This window comes from Sarcophilus harrisii, chromosome 4 (genome assembly GCF_902635505.1).
Source record: "Sarcophilus harrisii chromosome 4, mSarHar1.11, whole genome shotgun sequence".
NCBI lineage: Eukaryota > Metazoa > Chordata > Mammalia > Dasyuromorphia > Dasyuridae > Sarcophilus > Sarcophilus harrisii.
This window is the reverse complement of record NC_045429.1, coordinates 3,397,225-3,420,780: the sequence shown is the minus strand read 5'-3', so window position 1 is coordinate 3,420,780 and position 23,556 is coordinate 3,397,225. Positions and strand designations below refer to the sequence as shown.

The 23,556-nt window shown below is 32.8% G+C and overlaps 1 protein-coding gene across 1 annotated transcript in view; it reads right to left on the bottom strand.

Annotated features, from left to right (window-relative positions):
- LRRIQ3 (leucine rich repeats and IQ motif containing 3) overlaps nt 1–23,556 on the bottom strand; it is a 199,190-nt gene that overhangs the window by 48,005 nt on the left and 127,629 nt on the right. The window contains exons 7-8 of the transcript XR_004234226.1: nt 12,342–13,071; nt 493–647 (exon numbers count right to left, since the gene is read on the bottom strand). The gene's annotated coding sequence lies outside the window, so the exon portion shown is untranslated. The remainder of the gene's footprint in view (nt 1–492; nt 648–12,341; nt 13,072–23,556) is intronic.

Sequence of the window (23,556 nt, the reverse complement as noted above, 5' to 3'; positions counted from 1 at the left end):
AATTGTAATCAAAAATATTATCCACCTGAAGAGCTATAACTGATGGTGTCTGAATGCAGATTGAAGCATACTATTTTTTTAAACTTTCTTTACTATGCTTGGATATATTCGGTTTTGTTTTGGGGTCACTTATGTTTTGTTTGTTTATTTTGTTTTTGTGTTTCCTTTTTCAACACAGCAAATAGGAAAATGTTTGCTTGATGGCTCATATATAATCTATATCAAATTGCTTACCTTCTTAAGGAAAGGAGAGGAAGAGAAGGGAAGAAGACAAGATGGAACTTAAATTTCATAGAAAATGAATGTTAATTTTTAACATAATTGAGAACAAAATAAAATAAAAAATTTAATGTTAGTAAGATGAAAAAAAAAAAAACAGATCCATTCTATCACAGTAGATTTTCTCTTGCTTCAGAGAGTGCTCCCAGTGCTCTTTGACATGAAATAGAAATCACTTCAAAAATGAGGATGTGCTAGAAAGGGAAGAATTACTTTTGAAATCCAAAGGGAGTGCAAAATGAACGTGATGATTCTTCATGGCAGCCACATTTTCCTTAGCTTCTTGAATTCTATCAGAAGCTTTCTGAGTACCGATGGTATGAATAATTAATTTTTCTTCTACATGCCTTTTATGTATCGCTTTCATCCTAAAGGGAAAATAAACAATAATATTTTTTAAAATTAAAATATAAGAAATTATAAAGAAAAATGATTTTTGATAATAATATTACTAATAATGACAATTGTATAGTATTTTGCAGAAGCATTTTAAAATGTTATCCCATTTAATCCTTGAAACAATCCTTTAATTATATTACCTTTGGTTTACATATGAGAAAACTAATGGCCAGGGTCACTCCACATTGATAACATTTATTAATATTAACACAATACCTGGGGCAGAATAGGTAATTACTAAATGCATCTTCTCCCCAAGGTGTGTTCTGCACCCAAGGGTTCCTTCCTTTAAGCTCAGAATTCTATTCATGATCAAATGGGAGCTCACTTCTCTAAAAGTCATTTGTTTAGGAAAATTCACTTTCTACATTTAACCACAAAATTCTGAAAATTTCAGAGTCTTAAAAATCATAATAACTTATTTGAATATAATGCCTAGAGGTTTACTATGTAGGAATTGTTTTATTATCCTGATTTGATAAATAACAAAATGCATGCTTATAGAATATGAGTGACTTGTCTAAGCTTACACAATCAGTAATAACAATTTCAACCTCGGTTAGATCCTCTCAGTTCCAGATCCCATACTCTTCTACTGAATGACATGACCTTATCATTGTATCATAATTCTTAGTAATAAAAGCTCAAAGAGTCAGCCAGTCAACAAACTTTATGAAGTTCCTACTAAATGTCAAGCCCTGGACTAACTGTTTGATATATAAAGAAAGGCAAGAGATAGACCCTGCTCTCAAGAAGCTCACATTCTGAGGATGGGGGGAGAAGTTGAAAAAACTAATGCAAACAAAATATAGGCAGAAAAATTGTGCTATGATTTCTGAAGAAAAGCTCTAACATTAAGGATGACTAGAAAAGGGTTCTTGAAGAAGATAGAATATCCAAGAAAGTCCTGAGAGAGAGATGAGGAGGGAAAGTGTTCTAGGCATGGAAGATACTGAAAATGCCTGGAGAGCTGGGTGATCAAGGATCTTGTCCAGGGAATAGTGAGAATGCCAGTGTCACTAGCTGGAAGAGAAAATGCATGGGGTGCAGAAAGACAAGGAAATTCAGAAGGCAAGTTATTAAAGACCTTAAAAATTAAACAAATAATTTATATTTGATTCTGACAGTAAGAGTGAAGCTTTGGATTTGAGTCAATGTGATTTAATCATTCAATCCGACTCTATCAGACCCGACTCTATCAGATCGTGGTGCTTTAGGAAGGTCATTTTACTAGCTAATTGGGGTGGGAAGAGACTAGAAGTGGGCAGATTTGGCTGTCTTTCCAGAATATAATGGTATGGGGCATGATGTCCTATGCCAGGGTGGGTATAGAATCACAGGAGAAAAGGGGGCATATTCAAGAGAGGCTCTAAAGATAGAAATGACAGGACTTGGCAAATAATTGATAAACTTGCATGAGAGGGACAAATCAAGAATAACAAATTGGTTTTGAGTCTGGATAACTGGGACAATAGTGGTGCCCTCAACAGTAACAGGAAAATTGTGAGGAAAGAAGGGTTCTGGGTGGAAATAATAAATGCAGCTTGGGACATGTTGAGTTTAAGATTTCTATAAAAGATGCAATTTGGAATATCCAATAGTCCAAGGGATGTAAAACTGGAGGGCAGAAGAGAGGTTAAATATGGACAAAGCTGGTAATCATCTGTATAGAGATGGTAGTTGAATTCATCAGACCTCATGAAATTATGACTAAGAATTCTCAAAGTAGGTACCAGTTGAAGTGACTCATTTTGGACTGTGAGAAGGAACAATTGATTACTCTTGTAATACATTTTGAGCATTTTTTAACATCTAGACAATTTTAGAACAGAGGCATCAGATTCTTAGTTTAAGGAGCCAGGACCACAATGGGAAAATGTTTAACAAAATAAAGAAAAATATAACAACACAGATAATGGTACTTCATGTTTTTAAGTCAACATGGGCCCACAGAGATTTTTACTGTCCTAAGACTACAATAATGCAGATTACAGTATCTTACTGAAAAGTAAACAAAGATGGAAGCCAATATAGCAGAGCAGGACAAACCAGGAGAATTTTCTCAGATTTCCTCTCCAATAAAATAAAATAAAACAACGCCTCAAATTAAATTTTGGTGTGTCAGAACCAACCAAATGTCAGGATGAGACATTTTTCCAGCCTAAGAAAATTTAAAAGATCAGCCGAGAAAGTTTGTGACTCAAAAGTGAAAGCCTGTCTAGAACTGATACTTGCAGAGACAACAGTTTTAGCACTTTTCAGCACAGACATAATAAGGGGGTCAAGTAATTCGTCATAAAGAGATGTTCAGAATCTTTGCTGGCACTGGGTATTGTTAGTTCTGATTGGCACTCGATTGCCTGTGCAGAGGTCTGTCATAGTTTCAGGGTGCAGAGAATTATTGGTGGTCTATCACAAAGGAATCAGAACCCTGGTCAAACTTCCAAAAAAATAGAACACTAGCTTTTGTGGCTGCATGGAATCAGAGGCACTTCATGAGTAAGGACCAAAGTACAAATCAGGAGAGCAGTGCACATAGCTCTTCCAGGATCACACTATCTTGGAAGCACAAAAAACTTGAACACTTCCAGAATCATTTCTGAAAACAACAACAACAATCACACACACACACACACACACACACATATACAGAAGTCTGAAGCCTTGAAATAGTGTCTCCCCACATCCAGGTAACCACAGCACAATTTTAACATAAAATTCAAAAAAATAGGCTGGAAACATGAGAAAATGAGAAAATAAGAAGTTAACTATGAAAAGGTATTGGTTGTCAAAGAAGACCAAGAACAAACTTAAAAGAAAACAGAAATGTGAAAACAGCTACAAACAACACTTCAAAGAAAAATGCTAATTTGACTCCAACCCAAAAAGAATTTCTAAAAGAGTTTTTAAAAGAGGTTTAAAAAAGATGTAACAGAGGTAGAGGAAAAAGCAAGAATGAAGCAAACAAAACCTCCTAAATAAACAAACTTTTATGAGAACAGAATGAAAAGCTTAATAAATGAGGTATAAAAGAATTCTGAGCAAAACAACTTTAAAAACAGAATTAAACTAATTATTAAAAAGGCACAAAAAGTCACTGGAGAAAAGAACTTCTTAAAAAGTAGAATTAGTAAAATGGAAAATGTAGAAAAGGACAGTGAGTAAAATAATTTCTTAAAAATTAGAATTGGGAAAGTAAAAGCTGAAAAGTAAGCAAAGATGGAAGCCAAGATATGAGACATCAAGAAACAGGAAAAAATAATCAAAAGAATGACAAAATACTAAATATCTCATTTAAAAAATTGCAAACTAGAACAAGGAGATGAGATATAATTAAAAAACTGCTAGCCCTAACCTGAAAGCCATGTTCAAAGAAAGAGCTTAGACAGCATATTTTAAGAAATTTTCAAAGAAAACTGCCTTGATATGTTTATAGGGCAAAGTAGAAATTGAAAGAATCTACTGCTCCCCTTTTGAAAGAGATCCCAAAATAAAAATCCCCAGAAATATTATAGCCAAATCCCAAGTAAAGGAAAAAATATTTTAAACAGCCAAAAATAAACAATTGAATTAGTGTGAAGTCACAATCAGGGTCACACAAGATTTAGAGGTTTCTACCTTAAAGAAGTAGAGAGCTTGGAATATAATATTCTGGAAGACAAAGAATTATGATTATAAAGAATAAGCATCTATTCCACAAAATTGAAAATAATCCTTTGGGAGAAAATTAATATTTAATGAAAATTATTATTTTCAACCATTGCTGATAAAAAAGCAGGGGTGAATAGAAAATTTAACATTCAAACACAAGAATCAAGAGAAACATAAAAGGTAAACATGAAAGACTAATCACAAGGGTTTCTGTATCATCTTAATGTTTACATTTCTATATGGGAAAATCATAATTGTAATGCCTAAGGACTTTTTCACCTTTAGAGAAGATAAAAGGAGTCTACATAGTTAGAGGGCATTGCAGTAAGTTGATTATGTTGGAATTATCTCCCAAAAAAATAAAGGGGAGAGAAAGAGTAATGTACTTGGAGAAAAGGGAGGGAAAATTAGAAAGGGGAAGATTATCTCACATAAAAGAGTTGTATAAGAAACCACTTTTATAGTGGAGGAGGAATTGAGTAAATGGTGAGCAGTGGTTGAAACTCACTTTTATCAGTGATTTCGTCAAAAAGGGAAGAATACACATGCAGAAAGTGAAAGTGAGCGAGAAAGAGAGAGAGAAAGAGAAAGAAAGAGAGAGAGAGAGAGAGAGAGAGAAACAAGTAGAGACAGTTATGTATAGAAATATAACTTAATAGGGAAACAGAAGAGGAATTGTTATGGGCCAGAACTGTGAACTTGAAACAAAAGATTCTTACAAGATACTAAGTCAGTGGAATAGAGACAATAGTTATCTAATTTAGCCTGGTTCAGTATGATTGATTTAATGCTACGAGCAGATGGTATGGGCCAGAACTTGAAACAAGGTACTAAGTGGAATTGGGGAGACAATGGTTAAATCTAGTTTAGCATTTTTAAGGGGTTGAAGATCTGAATAGGTGCACTAGAATCAGACAACCTAAGCACTTAAGGCTAATTACCTATGGACAATTAACCCTATTAGCATATGTTTGGAATTTCTCTTCTTACAGTTGAAGCTAGCTTGGGGTTAAGAAAATTGTAGGTAAGGATTAGGTAATTGTAGGTAAGGATTAGAGGGTGGAGTGAGAGAGGTGGAGAACTTCACTTGGCTTCAGGATGAGGAGGAGGAAAGTGTGGAGATTCTGAACTCTAAAATCAAGGAAGGATCCTTGGCAAAACTCCTGGCAGTTTTGTCCATCTCTTTCACTACTTCCCCTGAAGACCAAGGACTTTTGCTTATCCTGACTCTGGCTGATTCTGAGGCCTCTAGGAAGTTAGCCTGGACTTTACAAACACTGATTTAATCTTACAAAAAATAATGGTTTCCTAGTGATATAATGATTGGTTTGTACTCAATGTGGAACATATAAACTAGAAGTCTCAGCCAGGGAGATTCAGAGACAATCGAGAGAAGGCAAAGGACTGGCAGCAGGAGCTGAAGCTCTCAGAACCAAGGGGAGAAATTTAATCCAATATTTGATCTTCCTGGTGGCTGGTCTGGACTCCTGCACTTCCCCCACTAAGACTAAGGCAAGATTGAAAGAAAAAGCTGCCCAGCCCCAGGAAGGGGATAATAAGGATCTGGACTATAAGAAAGCTAACCAGGCCCCAGGAAAGGAGACAGGACTTTGAAAAAGACAATAAAGGATTTGGACTTTAACACTTGCCTGTATGTGTGGTGATTACTCTGAACTGAAATGAAGGCTGCCTCCAGAGACTCCAAGAAAACCTCAACAGAGAACATTACATTTTAGAGAGAACATTACAAGAAATGATCTAAGAAACATGAGGAGAGGATGATAAATAGAACACAGATTAGGGGAGGAAATGGTTAGAAGTAAAATAGACTTTTGAGGAAGGATAGGATAAAAATAGAAAAAAATAAGAAACAAAAGAAAATGGGATGGAAAGAAATAACATATTTACTTACTATAATTATGAATGTGAATGAGCTTAGTTCACTCATAAAATGGAAAAGGATGACAAACAGAATGTAATATTATGTTGTTTACAAGATTTACACATGAAAATAAAGATCCACAGAGTTAAAATAAAGGGTTGTAGGATAAGTTAATATATTTCAGCTGGATTAAGAAAAAATAAGGATAGTTACTTTGATCTCAGACAAAAGCAAAAATAGACATAATTAAAAGGAATAATGAGGAAACTTCATTTTGCTAAAAAGTACTATAAACAATGAAATAATATTATATATATATTATATATATAATAAGTTTCTCTGATAATAACCTTGTTTCTCAAATATATACAAATATATACTGAATAGAGTACTGAATCAAATAATATGTATATTATTTGATTCAGTATATATATATATATATATATATATATATACACACACACACATGTGTGTATGTGTTTATATATACATGGCTGTGCATATATATTATATATATATATTATAATTGATAAATGGTGAGAGGATATAAAACAGCCAATTTTCAGAAGAAGAAATGGAAAATTTATATAGTCATATGAAAATATATTCTAAATCCCTCTTGATTAGAAAAAGGCATATTTAAATGACTCTGAAGTATTACCCTAAACTTATCTGAAATGACAGGATGGAGAAAAAAAAAATAGATACATTAATGAACTGCTGGTAGAATAGTGTATTGATTCAATCATTCCAGAGAACAATTTGGAAGTAGGTTCAAAGGGCTACAAAACTATGCAAACCTTTTGACTTAGCAATAACACTACTAAGTCTATATTCCAAAGAGATCAAAGAAAGAGGAAAAAGGGCCTATCTGTACAAAAATACAATTTTTTTAATGCCAAAGAATTGGAAATCAAGAAAATGGTCACCAAGTGAGGAATGGCTGAAAAAGTTATGGCATATAATGTAGATGGAGTACTATTGTGTTATGTGAAATCATGAAGAGAGTGGTTTAAAATACAAAAACATGGCAAGACTTATATGAACTTATGCAAAGTGTTCTTCAGAACTGGAAGATTATCATATGGTAACAGTAATGTTGTAATGATGGTCAACAATGAAAGATTTGGCAATTACCATCAATACAATGATCCAAAACAATCCCAAAAGATTATCAAAAAAATATTATCTACCTTCAGTGAGAAAACTGATGAACTCTAAGTAAAACTTGAAGTATAATTTTCTCACATTTTTCCTGTTTTTTTTTTTTTAATATGGAGAATAGGAAAATATTTTGCATGATTTCACATGTATAACTAACATCATTTTGCTTGGCTTTTTAGTGAGCAGAAAGAAATAATTAGGAGCTAAAATTTTTAAAATAAGAGAAGAATGTTAAAAATAAATTATAAATTGTAAAACAAAAAAAAGGAAGGAAGCAAAGAAAAGAATCAGTTGGTGAATATTATTCATGCATATATTAAGGGACCAAGATGTATTTAATATCTACAGAGCACAGACTCTAAGTTATTCCTTGTGGAATACAATATGCTACTGCTTTTCCCTAAAACTCATTTCCCAAATGAGTCATGAATAGAAAAGTAGAACAGAAAGCAGCAATGCTAATGATAGTCTTTATAAAGGAGGCTGATTCCCAAGGAAACTAGTAAATATTAGAATAGGACTCTTGAGTGACTTGGTTCAGGCCTATTGCATCTTTGACTTTTGACTGGTAGGGTCTAATTGTTACTTATGATTCCATCAAAGACTTCAAACTGGTCTATGTACATACAAAACATCTGGCTAGCTCTAGTAAATACTAGAACAGGGTTCTTGAGCAACCTGGTTCAGGCCTATGACAGCTCTTGATCTAGGTGACTGGTAAGGTCTAATTATCATTCATGATTCCATCAAAGATCTCAAACTGGTCCATGCACATACAAAACTTTGGGCTAAGCTTTGATTCAGATTCCAGGCTGCCTGAAAAGCAGCTCCCTACCATCAAAGAAGGTTATTCAGGGTGACCCTCACTTCTGGGAGCAGAGACAGAGACCTTCAGTCATCTTAATGAAGGAAAAAAAGTCTTGGACTAGGGCCCAAGTGCTTAGATGTCTGATTTCCCTGATGTCACGCTTTCTTTGTTTTCAGCATTAGTTTAAATGGAAGGGCACTGGGTGCTCCACTAATTATTGTCACTTGATTTTAATACCTTCTCAAGCTTCCTCTCTTTGCCCCATTTTTATTCCCCTTTTTTAATAAGAGCTTAAAAGAATTGTACACAAAGGGGTTGAAGGGACCTGCCTTGAAATGGTCAGGTCCAATACCTTCATTCCTCCGATGAGAAAATTGAAGGTCAAGAAAACTATGACTTACCTGAGATCCTATATAAGTAGAAAATACCTCAGAGACCATTTCATTTTAAAAGATGAGTGAACAGAAGTCTGAAGAGCTGCCATGACTTTTCCAAGACCACAGAGGTAGTGAGATTAAAGAACAGAGACATCACCATGTCACAGAAAGTGTGAAGTTTTGATTTAGCAACTGAGCTGAATTTGAATCCGTGCCCCTTATGTCAGAAAGAGTTTGCCTTTTGTCTCCAACTACAACATGATGTGACCCCTGCATGTTCACTTTGATATTGAGATTCATTGGAATGAATGTGCTAGACAATGATCCATAGTTAGCTTCAGAATTAGTAGCATTCCGGAAATCCTGAAACCCTCTGTGTCTCTGAAAATGGTTTCAGTCAGTCCTAACAGCTTACAGGACATTGGGAGAGAGGCTGGGTTTGGAGTCAAAAGACCTGGATTCACATTTAAGGCCTCCAAGACTCTTCAGAAAAATGAGGAGGTCAGACTAGATGTCCCCTTTTAAATCTATGAATTTTGTATAGGACTCTATGTTCCTGAGATCTGTTTTCCTGTGTGCTTTCAAGTGTAAATTTACAGTAGCACCAGACTCAAGATGATTCCACAGATCCATTAAGAGGGCTCACTTGACTCTGTCCTCTACAGCTTAATGATGGCCACACATTCAATTTACTGGGATAAAAGCAAAGCTAATTAAATTCCCTTAATGTTAATTTGCAATAGATTTAGATGTTGATACCCTGCACTTGCATTCCTTCCATTTTCAAAAGCCAAATAGTTCATTAAAATGAGCCACTATAGTAACTTTAGCTTGTTCCCAATGGTTTCAAAGATGTAAGAAACAGTGTATATTATTATAGAATGAATTTAAGTCTAAAAATAAAGAAAATGCTCTTGTATTATTGGCTTAAATGGATTTGTATATTTTTGTAATCGTTTCTAAAGCACTTTTCATACTTAAGGAGAGTACACTTATAATTAAAATACCACCACGAATAGTCTTAAGATAGCTTGTAAAATAGAAAAGGCAGATGTTTTCTTTGCCTTTGTCAAAGGAAATCATGTTGAAATGATTCAGACTCATCCTCACTTTTATTTAAAACTGCTTTAGAAAGCACAATAGTTTTTTTTTTAAGGGAAAACATTTCAGAATTTAGATTAAATAGAGTAGCTATAATTAAGAGTCTTCAAGTATAAATATTATAAGCCTCAATTTGCTGGCATTTACATAATGAGATGATTTTAAATCTTTTAAGGATAAAACCTGGTCAGAAGATTTGTAGACCAATACAATTTTGATTATCTAAAGTATGATTTAGTAAAGATTTCTCAAAGACTGATATTTCTAAGTTTCTACAGCTCTCATTGCCATATGAATAGCAGTCAAACACTGAGCAATGCTCATTTCTCACAAAAGATTTCCACGTTTGCAAAAGCAATTACTCTTTCCTTGAGAAATTCAAAGTTTACTTAAGGAAATGATGTTAATCAGCTAGTTTCAAGATTTTACATTCACAAAGTATAATTTCTGACACACATAGCTTAATAAATGTTTGTTGATTGAGTGAAGTTCTTTAGAAGCTTTTAGAACTTCTTTAGAAGATTTAGTTCCTGTTACAAAGGGGAAAATTGAATTACATGACAAAAAGTTTTGTTCTTTTTTAAAAATAAAACAAATTAACATCTGAAATTTCAAAAATAGACCTTCTCTTCCCAAATTTTCTAATAGTCAAGTCTCAAGTTTGACAGTCTTTTCTATCTATTTTTCTTCTTTTATCTACTCATTGCTTTCCATTAATACCAACCCGGACCACTTGTACCACATTTTTGAAATACTGCAATGAAACATTTTTAGAGTCTATTCCTCTCATTCCATCCCTTTTTTTGCATACCATTCATTGAATAATGTTCCTTTAACACTACTTACAGCATATTATTTCTCCTTCCAAAAATTTCAATGGTTTCTCCCAAAATAGTCACTCCTTCACCTGGTTATTTTGGCTATTTATAATCTGGTGTCAACTATCTTTACAATTTAATCCCCCACTACTCCTCTTATGAATTCTCCACTGCAAAAAAGATTGCTTTATTCATTGCTTATTTCTTTCCTCTCTTTAAGGCACAAGTCATAATGTTTTAGAGATGGAAGGAATCTTGAAGATCATTTAGTCTAATTCATATCTAACAAAGCATCCCCTTTGTCATAGCTTTACTTTTAAAAAGCATTAACCAAAAGTCAGCACTTTCTTTCCAGGTAAAGCATCTCAATTGTGATTTAATCTAATTGTGAGAAAGATCTCCATACACAAAGTCTAAATTGACCAGTTTGTGTGTGTCCTCTGAGATCAGGTGGAGCCTTCAGGCTCTTTGAAGATACTGTTATGTTCCCCTTAACCAAAAGATAAATCCTCCTCCCATCTCCTCTATCTATACTCTAAAGCTCCAGAATATCTTCAGTTTTTATGTGTCACAGAATCAATACTCTTCATATGATATTCTCTGCATACATACTCTCCAGTTAATCAATCAGCTATTTATACTGAACTGAACCCCATATTCCACATGTGGTTTGACTAGGGCAGAGGAAAAGGAGATTCACCTATGTGAATGCTAATTATTTCTTAATTTAGACTAAGCCCACAATTATTTTCTCTGCTGCCCCATTACAGTGTTTCCTTTAAAGGAACTGACAGGCCAATAAAACTATAGATTTTTGTGTAAGTAAACTACTGATCCCACCTTCATCATTTTGAACAGTGTTCAAACTCTTTTTCCTACTTGAAAGACTAGTCCCTCCCTTTGTAAGTATCTTAAACCCCAAGTTGTCTGCAATATATCTGAGAGAAAAATTGCTTCATTAGAAAATGAAGGCAAAAGCAAAAGAATTAAAGAAAGTTTGCAAATGTGTCTATTTCAGAAACATATTCATTCTGTGAACTCTTCATCTTCTGACGTGAAAATAACAGAAAGATCTGGATAATTTTATCCCATGCTTATACCTTGATAAAACAATAGAAAGAAATATATAAAAGCACTATTTTATTAGAAGATGATAATGTGAATTAATTTTTTTAAGTTAGTTATTGGGGGCAGCTAGGTGGTACCAGTGGATAGATCATCAGCCCTGAAGTCAGAAGGCCCTAAATTCAAATCTGGCCTCAGACACTTAACAGTTCTTAGCTGTGTGACCCTGGGCAAGTCACTTAGTCCCAATTGCCTCAGGAAAAAAAAAAAAGTTAGTTATACAGAATAACTTTTACCTTAGAATGTCTAACACAATTTTTCTATTCAACTTTTTGTTAATGCACATGATGTTTCAAAAGTCTTGGTACAGTTCAGTTTTAAACTTCTTACCTTTAGGAGTTATTTTCAGTGATAAAGCTTAAAACTGTATCAAGACTTTTTGAACACAATGTGGGTATTATGTGTGTAAAACATACATAAATATATAGATATGTATATAACATACATACACGTACATATTTATGTTTTCTATGTGTATATATGTATGCATATATATGTATGTTTCTCTCTGTACTATCTCTTATTTAGGGACTGAAAAATAAGTTAATCCTTTAATAATAGATAATAACAGCACCTATCATTACAAAACACTTTGTGGTATTAACTTTTTTGGTAAAATGTCAATACTATTGCTTATTACATAAAAAAAATTCAGAAAAAAAGATGAAATCAATCTATGGCATGCATTCATCCTCAAAACACCTTACATAGAGTCCATTGCATAAAAATATACTTACCTCCCTTTCTGCATTTTTTTGATTAATTCCTTATGACGTTTATCTTTTTCCTTGATTTCATTCACAAGTGTCCTGTTTTTGTTCATGTTATCTTGTCTCCAATTGTATCTGTCAAACTGAAACATCTCCTTTCCCAGAGTAGAATGCTGATCACATAAAGTTTTCACCATCTCCCGCTCTTCTGCTTTTCTTTTGGCATTTTCTAGAAAGGAATGTCTCCTTTTTTTCAATTCTTCCTTCAGTTTTGATTTGGTTTCACGTAATTTTCGCAAATTTTCTTCATATTTTTTTCCTTCATCTTCATTTCTTTTTTTAATGAAATTCAATTTCTCTCTAATATATTCCTGAATGTTTTCACGAGCAATTTCATCAGCAAATAGTCTCATTTCTACAAAGTCTATTTTCTTTTGGATGTTTTTCATATTTTCCCTGTATCTATATTGTCTATCAATACTATAAAATGGGGAAAGGTCCAAAGTGCAATGTGGTCTAGGAGCTTCTTTTTTCTTTTCTCTTTCCAACTGATGGCTAATGTTAAATTTAGCTTGTCCATCAATAAAATGACATAATCGGTAAATAGGACGGTGCTGGGTTTCTTGTTTCATCTCTTTAGATTTTGACGAATACTTATAAATAGGTGGCAGAGACAAATGAACTTTAATCACTGGAATTCTAAAATTAAAGTCCATTTCTTGATCTGCAATCTTTTCTTCTCTGGAGACCTTAGAAACTACAGAAAATTAAAAAAAAACAATAAATACAAGATTATGTAAATACACATTAATATGTAGCTCATACAGCACACTAATCAAAAGAGAAAATCTGCTTTTGTTATTTTCATTAATTTCTCATGATAATTTTGAGTCACACGGATAATCACACCCTCACTAATTCAAAAATAAATCAACAATTTGTTCATCAATAACAAAGTATTTTTTTTCCTTTCTTTGTTTTATGGAAGACTCATACATCTGATTGGAAGAAAGATACCCAACTAGCAATGCCTGATCTAGTGATGCCAATTCTGTTACTTTTAAATGTTTAATTCAAATTTTTATCCTGAGAGATGTATTTGCTGATGTGATATGTTATATTCTATAGGAAATACATATACATATATTCTACAAATAAAAATTTACCAAGCATTTATCAGGCATCATGCTTAGTGCTGAATATGAGTGTGTAAACACACATACATATATATATATATATATATAATTTATAACAATTTAAATATACATATACATGTTTATATATAGACAGATCTAAATATATAGACATCTACATCTATGAGAATCTTAATTTAGATCTAGATATCTATTCATAAAAGTCCTTGAAATTTAGTACATTATTTTATCATGCTCATTTACCTTTCCATAATTATTAATTGCTCCTAGGATTTTTAATACGACCCATTTATTATTTGGAATATTTCTTTTATTCTATCGTTATATCTGAAGCAATATTTTGTTTTCTTATCTAATTTGTCTCTTTTTCATTTTATTTGCTAGTGCAATCCATTTATATCTAAATTTATAGGAATTAAGGTTATATTTTCCTACATTATTTATATGTTTTCAAATTATGATTTTACCCTTCTACAAGCAGTACAATGTTTAATCAAGAAAGGAAATCAGGAGCAGGCCTTAAGAGTGACTGAATCAGTGGGAATAGTGGATATTTCTGGATCTTTCAACTAACAACACAGTAAGAGGGTCAGACAACTGGTCAGAAGAAGATTACAAGGATTCTTTTGCTGACCTTTTGAATAGGATAATGTTGCATTGTCCATCTTTGGATCTGGGTTGCTGTCCTAGAAGCTCAGGCCCAGTTTATGAAGGAATACTAGAACACTAGAACTGGCAGGTGTAGAGAAGCAGAGACCCAGAATGTAAAAGAGTGCTTGTGGTCACTCACACACCAGAGCACAGTCCACAAGTATAATAAGCACATCTTTCCCTAAATCATACCTCTTTGGAAGATCCAATGATTTACACATTTCCAAAAGTATCTCTTACAAAAAAAAAATCCTAAAGCTTGTGACTGTGCCCACTTCACTTCAGTTAAAGAGCTCCATTTTGTCAATGAGTCAAAAGTCAAGGAATTGGTGGGAAATGAGCAAAAAAGTCTTAATTATAGAAGTTACCATAGTGAAAAGGAAGGTCAAAATACACACTCAAAAGAAAAGAATAAAGTCAAAACTCCTCTATTCAAAGCATAAGAGAAATATATGTCTCTAAGCTATAGAAAAACTCAAAAAGAATTTAAAAATCAAGAGAGGTAGTGAAAAAATTTGAGAGAGAAATGAGATATGAGAGAAATGATACAAGAAGATCATAAAAAAAAAGTCAACAGCTTGGTAAAGGAAACACAAAAATATTGAAGAAAAACAGCACCTTATAGAACATAAAAATCCAAATTTTTAAAACAAACAAAAAGAAGAATTTCTAAATTAAAAAATCGGAGGCCTTGGGTTTTGATATTATGTAGGGCAAAAGCAATAGGATGACAACCAGCTGACAAGTCAACTACTCAGCAAAAAAATATATATATTATTATCTTTCAGAGGAAAATTTGTTTTTCAACAAAATAGAGGACTTTTGATGCTGAAAATTTACCCATGCATATATCTTGTAAATAAAAAGCTATATTTAAAAAAAAAGAAATTGAAGAAAAAATAGAGGATTTTGAAGAATTCCTGATACAAAGACCAGAGCTGAATAGATTTGCCTTTCAAATACAAAATTCAAGAGAAACATAAATAGTAATCAAGAAAGAGAAATCATAAAGGATTCAATAAGATTAAACTATTTACGCTCCTATATGGATCAATCATACTTGTAATTCTCAAAAAACTTTCTCCTTATTAGGGAAGTCAGAAGGATTATTCATTGACAGAAAGTACAGGTATGAGTTCAAAATGATAATATGATTATCTAAAATAAAATAAAATTAAGGGATAAGGAAAAAGAATGCATTGAGAGAAGGAAAAAGAGGGAAAGGTAGAATGAGGTAAAATCATCTGACATAAAGAAAACAAATCCAAAAGAGATTTTACCATAGAGGGGAGTATGGAAGAAGGGACAAGTGGAACATATGAATGTTAGTCTTATCAAAACTGGAGTAATGAGGAAATCACACACACACACACACACACACACACACACACACACACACACTGTTGGATATAGAAATATATCTTACCATAGTAGGAGGGAAAGGAGATAAGAGAAGCACAAGTGTGAGACTAATAGTAGAATTGTAAGACTGGGGAAGTATAAACTCAGAAGCAAAATATTTTTGCAAATGGATAAGATGAAAAGAGAAAAAGGGAGAGGGTAAGAAGGAAAGAGAAGTGGAGAGTGGGGGGAAAGAGAAAGAGAAAGGGGACAGGAAAAGGAGGAAGAGAGAGAGAAAAAAGAAAGCAAGCCAAGGTAGAACAGTGGATAGAACACTGGGTCTGGGGTCAGGAACATTCAATGAACACTAAAACTGAATATGAGCTGAAGATGAAACACTTAACTAGCTTTATGACAATGAGTAAATCATCTAAGCTCATTTGATTCAGTTTCCAAATCTGCAAAATGAGCTGAAGAAGGCAATAGCAAATCATTCTAGTAACTTTGCAAAGAAAACCCCAAATGGGGTCACAAAAAAACAGACATAACTAAAATAATTGAATAACAACAAAATTTTAAGAAATTAGGAGATACAATAGATGGAACACAAGGGCTGAAATCAGGAAGAATTGTTTTCTGAGCACAAATTTGGTCTCACACTATTATTAACTTTGTGAATCTGAACACTTTACCTGTTGACTCAATTTTCACATACATAAAATGATTTAGACAACAAGAAAATGATAAACCAATCCATTATCTTTGCCAAAATCTAATAATAATGGAGTCATGAACAGTTACTATGGCCGAAAAAAATGACTGATCTCACACATAGCAAATATGATCTTAAAATTAAAAAATAATAGATCTAATTAAAATATATAAGTGGGAAAATCACATTTTGTTAAAAGGTACATATAGACAATGAAGTAATATCAATACCAAATATATGCGTGTGTATATACATACACATACACACATGCATGCACACAGTGTCAAAATTCTTAAAGCAAAACAGTGAAATAGAGGAGGAAAATGTACCTGTGGGGTCTTTAACTTTCCCTCCCCAGAACAAGATAAATCTAACCATGAAATAAGCAAAAAAGAAGTTAAGGGGGTGAATAGAATTTTAGAAAACTTAGATATGATAAACCTCAAAAGATAATTGAATGAGGATGGAAAAATGTTTTTTTCTCTGTAGTACATGATACCTATAAAAAAAAAAAATTCGGCATGTAATAGGCAGAAAGACATTGTAATCAAATGCAGAAAGATAGAAATAGATTAAAATGCTTTCTCTTCAGATCATCATAAAATTTAAATTTAATTCAATAAAGGACCTTGTAAATATAAATTAAAAATTAATTGAAAACTCATTAATATAATCATAAAGAAAGAATGGATCAAAAACAAAGAAATTACTTCCAACAAAGAGAATGCCAACAATAAGAAAGTATATGAAAATGTATGGGATGTATCCAAAGCAGTACTTAGGGTAAAATTAATATCTCTAAATATTGAAATTAATAAAATAGAGAAAGCAGATTAATTAATTGGGCATATAATTTTTAAAAATCCCTAGAAAAATAACAAATTAAAATTTTCCTTTTAAATACCAAATATATTTTTGGATTTTAATTAAATTAAAACCAAAAGAGAGATTAATAAAATGGAAAATAAGCAAAATTATTTTTCCTTGCAGACAATAGGATATTTTACTTGGAAAGTCTAGATAATCAACTAAAGAGCTACTTGAAACAATGAACAAGTTCAATAAAGTTGTAGCCTATAAGGTAAATCTACATAAGCCCTCAGTATTTCATTATATGACCAATTAGATAGAAAGAGAAATTTCTTTTGAAATGAATGTAAATAACATAAAATATTTAGAAGTCTACAAAGACAATGTCAGATTTTAAAAATTGAAAAAACATGAATTGCTTATGAATAGCCCAAACTAATATAAAAATTATAATTTTGGCTAAACTAATTTGTATATTCAGTGCCATAATAATCATAGCAGAAAATATTTTACACAGTTAGAAAAAATAAGTTTTAAATGGGTGCATGATTTGGACATAAAAGGGGACACCATAAGCAAATTAGAAGAGCAAGGAAGTCTACCTGTTAGATCTATGGGGAAGGGAATAAGTCATGACTACAGAAGAGATAGAGAGCATTCCAAAATGTAAAATGAATAATTGTGAGTTTAGCAAATTAAAAAGCATTTGCACAAACAAAATCAATGCTACCAAGATCTGAAGGAAAGCAGGAAGCTGTGAAACATCTTTACAGTAACTGTCTTTGATAAAGGCCTCATTTCTCAAATATGTAAAGAAATGAGTCAAATTTATAACAATACAAGTGACTTACCAATTGGTAAATATTCAAAGGCTATTAAATAGTTTTCAGATAAAGAAATCAAAACTTTCTATAGACTTCATGAAGTAGTAGTCTAAATCACTTTTGATTAGAGAAATGCAAATTTTTAAAAAATGTGTGGTATATCTCCCAGATATCATATTGACTAATATGACAAAAAAAGGAAATTCATAAATGTTGTAGAAAATTGGGGCAATAATAACTATTGGTGTAAGGGTAGGGGAGCAAGAAAAAAGAAAAGCATAATCTGGGGATAATAAGAAGGCAGGAAATACAGAATTAGTAATTTTAACCATAAATGTGAATGGGATGAACTCTCCCATAAAGTGGAGACTGGATCAAAAGCCAGAACCCTACAATATGTTGTTTAAAGGAAACACATTTAAAGCAGGAAGATACATACAAAGTAAAGGTAAAAGGCTGGAGCAGAATCTATTATGCATCAGGTGAAGTCAAAAAAAGCAGGGGTAGCCATCCTTATCTCAGATCAAGCAAAAGCAAAAATTGATCTAATTAAAAGAGATAAGGAAGAAAACTATATCTTGCTAAAGGGTAGCATAGACAATGAAGCAATATAAATACTAAACATATATGCACCAAGTGGTATAGCATCTAACTTCCTAAAGGAGAAGTTAAGAGAGTTGCAAGAAGAAATAGACAGCAAAACTATAATAGTGGGAGATCTCAACCTTGCAGTCTCAGAACTAGATAAATCAAACTACAAAACAAATAAGAAAGAAATTTAAAAGGTAAATAGAATATTAGAAAAATTAGGTGATAGATCTTTGGAGAAAACTGAATGGTGACAGAAGGGACCATACTTTCTTCTCAGCAGTTCACGGAACCTATACAAAAATTGACCACATATTAGGACATAAAGACCTCAAAATTAAATGCAGGAAGGCAGAAATAGTAAATGCTTTCTTTTCAGACAACGATTCGATAAAAACTACATTCAACAAAAAGTTAGGGGTAAGTAGACCAAAAAGTAATTGGAAATTAAATAATCTCATTTTAAAGAATGATTGGGTGAAACAGCAAATTATAGACGCAATTAATAATTTCATTCAAGATAATGACAATGATGAGACATTATACCAAAATTTGTGGGATGCAGCCAAAGTGGCAATAAGGGGAAATTTTATATCTTTACAGGCTGACTTGAATAAAATAGAGAAAGAGAAGATCGATGAATTGGGTTTACAACTTAAAAAGCTAGAAAAAGACCAATTTAACCACCCCCCCCCCCATACTAAACTTGAAATTCTAAAATTAAAAGGAGAAATTAATCAAGTAAAAAAATTATTGAATAAAACTAAGAGTTGGTTTTATGAAAGGTTTTATGAAAACCTTTGGTAAATCTGATTAGAAAAAGGAAAGAGGAAAATCAAATTGTTAGTCTTAAAAATGAAAAGGGAGAACTTTCCACCAAGAAGAAATTAGAGCAATAATAAGGAGTAACTTTGCCCAATTTTATGCCAATAAATTTGATAACCTAAGTGAAATGGATTACTACCTCCAAAAATATAGGCTTCCTAGGTCAACAGAGGAGGAAGTAAATTGCTTAAATTGTCCCATTTCAGAAAAAGAAATAGAATAAGCTATTAATCAGCTCCCTAAGAAAAAATCCCCAGGACCAGATGGATTTACATGTGAATTCTACCAAACATTTAAAGAACAATTAGTCCCAATGCTATATAAACTATTTGAAAAAATAGGGAATGAAGGAGTCCTATCAAATTCCTTTATGACACAGACATGGTACTGATATCTAAACCAGGTAGGTTAAAAACAGAGAAAGAAAATTATAGACCAATCTCCCTAATGAATATTGATGCTAAAGTCTTAAATAAGATATTAGCAAAAAGATTACAGAAAATCATCCCCAGGATAATTCGCCATGATCAAGTACGATTTATACTAGGAATGCAGGACTGGTTCAATATTAGGAAAACTATTAGTATAATTGACCATATTAATAACCAAATTAACAAAAACCATATGATCATCTCAATAGATGCAGAAAAAGCCTTTGATTAAATCCAACATCCATTCCTATTAAAAAAAAAAAAACACTAGGAATAAATGGACTTTTCCTTGAAATAATCAGTAGCATCTATTTAAAACTGTCAGTAAGCATTATATGTAATGGGGACAAACTACAACCATTCCCAATAAGATCAAGAGTGAAATAAGGTAGCCCACTATCACCATTACTATTTAATTATTAGAAATACTAGCTTTGGCAATAAGAGTCGAAAAAGAGATTAAAGGAATTAGACTAGGAAATGAGGACACCAAATTATCACTGTTTGATGATGATTTGATGGTATACTTAGAGAACTCCAAAGATTCTACTAAAAAGTTATTAGAAATTATCCACACCTTTAGCAAAGTTGCAGGATACAAAACAAACCCACATAAGTCATCAGCATTCTTATATATCACTAACAAAATCCAACAGTTAGAGTTACAAAGAGAAATTCCATTTAAAGTAACTACTGATAGTATAAAATATTTAGGTATCTATCTGCCAAGGGAAAATCAGAAACTATATGTGCAAAACTGCAAAACACTTTCCACACAAATAAAGTCAGATCTAACCAATTGGAAAAATATTAAATGCTCTTGGACAGGGCGAGCAAATATAATAAAGATAATAATACTACCTAAACTAATCTATTTATTTAGTGCTATACCAATTAGACTCCCCAAAAAATTATTTTAATGACGTAGGAAACATAAGAACAATGTTCATATGGAAAAACAAAAAGTCAAGAATTTCAAAGGATCTAATAAAAATAAATCAAATAAAGGTGCCCTAGCTATACCAGATCCAAAATTATATTAATTTATAATAAAATGAGTAAAAAAGCAAAAAGAATTCTGACCATAGATAGTTTTCATGGAGAAAGAGAACAAACTTCATTTGCTGCAATCAATAGTTCCAGGAATGCACATTTTGGTGCTGGCTAGTGGAGAACCTCTGTTTTCTTGGTGTTCATTTTTAGGTCAAAATTCGTACAGATAGCAGAGAATCAATCCAGACTTTGTTGCATCTCAATTTCAAAGGCTGAATTAGGTGCACAGTTAAATTAATGATTGGAAAAACACAAGAGCATTGTGCATTATCCAAAACCCAGACAAGCATACTTCATGAAATTATTGTGTGATACTAATCAACTTCCCTTGGCAACAAAATGTTGACATTTTTCCCCATAAGTCTTCACAATTCACAGTATCAAAGGCCTTGGTCATATCTATAGATGTTGTTTACAGATGTCTCTTCTGCACTTACCATTTTTTCTGGAGTTGTAAGGCAGCAAATGCTATACCTGATCATTCCTTTTAATGAGATATTTTACTTTTTTTCTATTTTTAATTTTTTTGGTTTTGTTTGACTGATTCTTAATGTCTCATTGAGTCATTCATTTCCATTTGTTCAATTCTAATTTATAATGAATTATTTTCTTCATTTAGCTTTTTAGCTCCTTTTGCATTTGGCGAATTGAATTTTTTAATGAGTTGTTTTGTTCATTTTTCATTTCACAAATTCTCTTTTTCAAGGAGTTGTTTTATTTTTCCATTTTGTCTATTTTGTAAGGAGTTATATGCTTTTCTCATTTCACTAAAACTATTTTGTAAGGGGTTTTCAGATAAATTCTGTGTTTCTTTTTTCCAAACTCTCCTACAATATTCTCATTTCCTTTCCCCATGTTTCTTCTAACTCTCTTTTAATATCTTTTTGGAATTTTTCTAATTGAGTCTTGTGAGATGTGAACCAACTTATATCACTCTTTGGGGCTTCATCTAGAGATGATTTGCTTTTAGTATCCTCAGGGTTTGAAGTTTGTTCTCTTTCTCCATAAAAACTATCTATGGCCAGTATTCTTTTTTCTTTTTTACTCATTTTATTCAAGGTTAAGGTCTTAGGGCAAAGGAGAAGATTGTTCCAAGCTTCCTCTATAGGTGACAGTGGCTGCCCTGATTTGGTGCTAGTTGGGTATGCTAAATTCTGCATTATTCTGGGGTTTAGAGGCTCACTATTTGTCTTTTGTATTTGTATTGAATGTCTCACAGCTAATCTGCTGATCTACTGGCTTGTAACCAGGACAGAGTAATCAACACTGCTGTATTTTGACTAATAGCTTCTTGGTAAATTCTCCAGCACATTGATGCCACATCATCCTGGGTCCCTGGACTGCGCCTGTGCTGGGCCATCTCCCCCCCACCCACACCTGAATGAAGCAGAGATTTTCTAAAGTTCTTACAAAATATCTTCTGCTACAAATTTGTTACACTCCAAATATTTGTGGGTTCTGTCACTCCAAAACCAGTTCAGAGGCTCAATATAGTGTTGATCTGAGGGACACTAAGAAGAACTCAGATAAAGATCTGTCTCCTCTCTGCCACCTCCATCTTGGTCCTCCTTTCTGAACCCACACTGGCTCTCTGGTAGATGACCATCTTCTAAATGAAGGATCAGCCTATTAAATAGGACTCTGGCAAAAATTTTGCCAGCTCTAAAAGAGAGCTCCCCAGTGTTATTATCACAGGGTAATCTGTTTACTTTGTAGAGATGGACAATGGAGCCAATCTTGAGCTCCTGGGGGGGTAATTTCCTCTTGCCATATAACCCAGAAAATTTCAATTAGCTTTTGAATAATCAATAGATTCCCCACTTTGTAAAACTCAGTTGAAATAGAATAAGCACCAGGTGTTTTGACACATGAAAGGAGCATAATGGCATTCAAAATCTCTTCTTCACTTGGAATTTCAGTAAGGAAGGATTGATTTCAACCAACTTGAGATCAATGGTCATTGGCTTTAGCATTTATTGATAGTGGTCTGTTGAGAACACTATGGAATTGTTCGGCACAACTCTCTAGGATCATGCCATTCTCACTAATTAATGTGGCTCTATCAGCATTGAGAAGTTCTTTGGCACATAGTCTTCATGGCATCATAATAAAGGTGCTTTGGATTGTTACTATCAGCATAAAACTAAATTTTATCTCTCTTCTTACCCAGTATTCCTGCATCTCTCTAAGTTTTACTTGTACTTTATTTTTGATGGAATTAAATGTTGTCTTCTTAGACGTGGATGAATTATCCAACTGATAAACACTCAGTTTTCACTTAGCAATTTTTGCATTTTCCCATCATTTTCATCAAACTAGTCTTGATGTTTGCAAGTGTTCTGAGCAAATGCAGAGCTGTACACTCTGAAATCTCTGAAAGCAACACACTCCTTTTCTGCTCCAACTGTATGTTGCCTCTCTGTTGCCAAATATATGTTGGCTTGACTTTCCCTACAATTTGGCAATAAACAGTTACGTCTCAAAGAAGGACTCTAATCTCTTGACATTAATTTTTCTGATAGTCATTTTGTCTGGCAACTACTGCTTTTGAAGGCAGATATTTATTTGGAGAGGATAAGTATATAATCAGTCCAGTGCTCTGCACCACACATTGCCTTCATCACTCTCACATCCTGTTTCTCTCTTCTTACAATCACAAAGTCTATTAAATGCCAGTGTTTCCTGTGATACCACACACATAATTTCATTGCATTTGGTAAACAGAATATAGTTTTGGTAATGAGGTGGTCATGAGATGTACACATTTTCAGTATTAAGTGATCATTTCTATTACTGTTTCCAACTCCATTCCTCTCAAGAATTGTAGTATTAAAATCACCCAGAATTTTAAGT